Source organism: Nannospalax galili, unplaced genomic scaffold (assembly GCF_000622305.1).
Source record: "Nannospalax galili isolate Female #2095 unplaced genomic scaffold, S.galili_v1.0 scaffold522, whole genome shotgun sequence".
In the NCBI taxonomy this organism is placed as follows: domain Eukaryota; kingdom Metazoa; phylum Chordata; class Mammalia; order Rodentia; family Spalacidae; genus Nannospalax; species Nannospalax galili.
This window is the reverse complement of record NW_008348874.1, coordinates 998,834-1,003,454: the sequence shown is the minus strand read 5'-3', so window position 1 is coordinate 1,003,454 and position 4,621 is coordinate 998,834. Positions and strand designations below refer to the sequence as shown.

Below are 4,621 nucleotides of genomic sequence, written 5' to 3'. Positions count from 1 at the left end.
TTCTATAACTCATTTTTGTTTGCTAAAGTGTAAAATAAGCAATCAGTCAATAATACAAATATAAAAATATAAAATGATAGTTTATGGAAATCAATACAAATATGAAAATATAAAATGATAGTTTATGGAAATCAGTACAGAGGTTTTTTTTTTTTTTTCCACAAAGCTAACTAAACACAGAGCCCTCATATGACTCAACTGTCTCACTCCTGAGCATGTGCCTATAGGATTCTATATATTATTACACAAGTACCTGTTCATCCATATAAGGAGAGTAGATACCAGGAAGCTAGGACGGTGCCCATGAGCAGGGGGTCAAAAGAGATTTTGGGATGAAGGATGGGCAGGGTAACAGAGATGTGATATGAAAGTGAAATGGGACATGCTGAGACAGAAGGGTGCAGCCTGGGATCAGGGACAAGGAGATGGGGTGGGGAGACAGTTAACCAAAACCAAGTATATATAAAAATGTCATAAGGAAAACAGCTACTTTAAAATTCTTAAAAAGTAATGTTAGGTGCTGGAGAGATGGCTCAGTGATTAAAAGCACTGGCTGCTTTTGCAGAGGACCTGGGTTTAAATCCCAGAATCTACATGGGAGCTAACAACCATCAGTAACTCCAGTGCCTGGGGATCTGACACATGCTTCTGACCTCCACAGGCATTGCATGACACAGATGTACTTGCATACATACATACATACATACATACATACATACATGCAGGCAATATGCTCATAAGCACAAAATAAAAATAATAAAATAGTTTTTTAAAGTAACTTTAGAATTGAAATATGTATACTTAAAATGTTAAAAAAAAAACCACCAAAAATTTCTTATTTTCTTGTTGGAAAAAGAAGACATTTATGAGATGGTTCAACATTATGTTGTCTGAAGTTCCAGGTTTCCTAAAGGCATCAGATGCTATGGGTTTCTGGGGTTTTGTTTTGTTGGTTGGTTTTCACTTTAAAACTGTGTTCTTCAAACAGAACTGGAAGTGAATCTGTGGACCTCGGCTCTCCCCAGGTTATATTATCTAAATATGCCCTTCCTCCTCTCAGTGCATTCACTGGCTGATTTGTATCCCCTGGATACTTGTTACCCAACTGAACAATTATCTTAGTCATAAATAATCTCTACGTGTCCACCTGTTTACGTCTGCCACATATTAGAGTAAAACATAGACAAGCAAAAGTTTGGAGTCCCTGTGCTCTTTTGGCTTCAAACTCATAATGAAGGAAAGATTTCTGTCCATATATGGTGCTGGATAAATATAAACAGAGCAAAGAATAAAAAAAATAGCCATACATTCCAACATGGAATGCACTAGTTACAAAAGATCACATGAAGATTGAAGAGAACAATCTGACCTCTTCTAGATAAGTGTACTACAACGGATCATATTTAGAGAATTTATGCTTCAGGAAAGAAAGTGATCATTAAAAAGGCATAACCACAAGTATTAGGTGCATCAACCCAGGTGACTCAGAAGGTTCAGGTAGGAGGATCCTGAATTTTAAACCAGCATGTGCTACATAAATAGATTCAGTGTCAAAAATATCAAAACAAAGAAAATGGAAAAAAAATATTTTTTAAAGGTATATCAAAAAGTCATGTACCCAAGGAATTCTTTTACAGTTCGTGGTAATTCCTACTTTGCTACTATCATTGGAATACAGAAAAATAAGTCTCTGCAACTGAAAGATTAACTATTACCACTATCAACAGAGAACATTTAAAATAGAGTTCCTAAGAACCACAATTATGACATTTTAAAATTTGCCTTTCTCTTCTATTCCAGATATTAGATACATCTTCTCATTAAGTTTCACTCTTCTAACTTTGCAATCCTTTTGTTGTACTGTTGCCCAGTTTTCCTTTCTTTATTTTTAAACCAATTTTCCCTTTTAATAGTACAGACAAAAATAAAGTGGATGGAAAAGTTCCCAAATTATATATTTAAGTGTCTTATTTGCCATTTATTTAATGCTTAGACAGCATCTTGATTATTTAGTGTGTGCAAGGCATTGTGCTGATCTAAGGAGAAACAGGCTGTGCCTGTAACAGCACATTCTACTGTGAAGTGGAAAGACAAACAAAACACGTCCTACGTCCCACTCACAGTGTGATGAATGGACTTAAGTACCAAGTACTAGGAATTCCAATGAGAACTCATTCCCAGTCCTGGCTATTTGAAGAAACATTTACAAAGGAATCACTACTATTTCAACAAAATATTAATGAAGAACAAGAATTCTAACACTGGGGAGGAGAGGAAAGGGTGTCACAGAAAGGGGAAAGAACATGTCTCATGAAGCAAGAAAACCTACTCAATGGGGACCACATCTTTGAAAAGAAGGAAAAAGGGGGACGGGTAACTCCTGCAGCACCCTTAGCCAGAATCTTTCATATTGATTCCTGACGAAGTTGAGCCCTATAGAGATTGAACTATCTGTTCAATATTATAAAGCAGTGTGTACACGTAAATTTGAAGGTTCCTAATGAAACTTAAGGATATTTTTAAGATTATGCAAATGATAATTAGATAAAATATTTATTGTTCAACAAGTGCCAGTACTAATTTTTCTGAATTATTTTGTTAATAATTTAATTTCTGTGTTCATAGACTATAACATAAACTCTCTTGTCCCCCCCAAAAACAAGTGTCATTATCCCCATTAATAAAAGCGATGAATTTTTTCTGATATTCAGTTTCAAATTACTAATAATTTAATATTTTAAAGAAGAATGTAAAATAATTTAAAGCAGTTTCTAATCATTTTGTTCATTAGATTTTTAATATATTATTATTATGATTCTTACATTAAATGCCTCCTGTTCATGGAGGCTACTCAAAATTGCATGTCCAAATGAAAGTGGTAAAACTCAGCACATACATTATAATCATAACTTAAAACACCCCAGGAAGATGAATTTTAGAATAATGTTTCTCTACATAAAGGACATCTCTAATGCCACGTAGCCTATCTTGAAACATCGGCTATAAAAAACAGTATCTTGTATTAAGATTAATTCATGACCTGTAAATCTTCCCTTTTTATCTGTCCCTTAAATTTAATTAAAATGCAGTTATAAGAACAGTGAGCCATGCTTTAACTCTCCTGCAATGAATATCACAGAGGAAGAACTTCAGTTGACCTCCCTCTATCAAATCACTTTGTGAACTCCTGCAAGTACTTTTCATATGTGTTGCCAGAGGATTGAGATTTTGTCTTAATGACATTATTACTAAGAATGCATGACTGTTCATTGGTTAATGACTTCTGAAATGATTGTGTTTAGTCTGTGTATTTAAAAAAAAAAGACAGATAAACCCAGCAGAAAAGAACATGTAGTGTGTGTCTGTACTGTTCGCTCTAATATGCAATGTTTGTCCATATGGCTCACTTCAGAGCTCTTGAACTTCACCTTTGGATGTGTACACTGCTTACTGCAGACACACTCCTCCATATTTATAAAATTTAGCATTTTTCCAGAATTACATCGATACTTTCTTGATCACCTGGTTAGTCTATTTAGGGGAAAGTCACTCTCATTTTGATAATAATTTGATTTTGTTTTCATCAAATGGTCTATGTGTATGTACTGAAATTTCTGTCAAGAATTGTTCTAGACAGTGGGATTATTTTTCCTTGAGACAGGATCCCATTCTATAATTCAGGTTATCCTAGAACTAACTTGATAACCCAGACTGGCCTCAAACCCATGAATCAACACATAGCTTGCCACTGCTGGTATCACAAGCATGAGTTACCACTCCCAACTAATATTTGGCTTGATAATAATTCTCCTTCTGACACTAACAAAATGTATTTTGATGTTCTGACAAGATATAGAGCAAACTTTTCTTATAGTCAATGTAATAGCTTTGGGCCCACAATAAGGGTTGAAATATGTGTATATGTGCATCTACTAACAGTTAGAAAGCATTTACTAGAAGGATGAAAATAAAAGACATTAAATATTTAGGTTAAATTTAAGGAAACCATAAAATTTAAAATGATTGTCGAATTGAATACTACTGGAAAATTATATTAACATACTGTCTGCTTTATCCCTGGTAAGTAGACTTTCCATAATTTGATAAATGTTAACTCCTCTGAAGAATATTACTCTTTATTCTCTGATTTTGAAAACAGAATAAATATAGATATTTGTTCCATATTCCTTGGTTTAAGATATTGATAGAGAGATCAGTATGGACATGAGAGATGACAGATAGATGGAAAGATAGATAATGAAAGGTAGAGAGATGATGATAGATACATAGACAGATACATTGATGATAGATTAGATAGATGATAGATAGATAAATAGATGATAGATAGACAGACAGATAAACCTTACCTAGACATATATTTCTTGATCTGCTATGTCTAATTTTCCAGTAGGTTGTAGGAGTAATATGTTTCTCTCTGGTTTTCAAAACTAGCTAGGCATTGTTTATCTCTCATATTGTCTCACCCCTCCATCATCATTTTCCCACTTAAGATGCCCCCAATTCCCCCCTTTCTCCCTTACTAATACCCTTCTCCTATGGTCCTACCTCTCTTGAGCTCCTTCTTTCCATTTATCCCCTAGGTTCCTTGTATACTCTTCCA

General features: G+C 34.3%; 1 protein-coding gene across 1 annotated transcript in view; it reads left to right on the top strand.

Moving 5' to 3' along the window:
- Hcrtr2 (hypocretin receptor 2) overlaps window positions 1–4,621 on the top strand; it is a 121,879-nt gene that overhangs the window by 69,771 nt on the left and 47,487 nt on the right. The window lies entirely within an intron of this gene.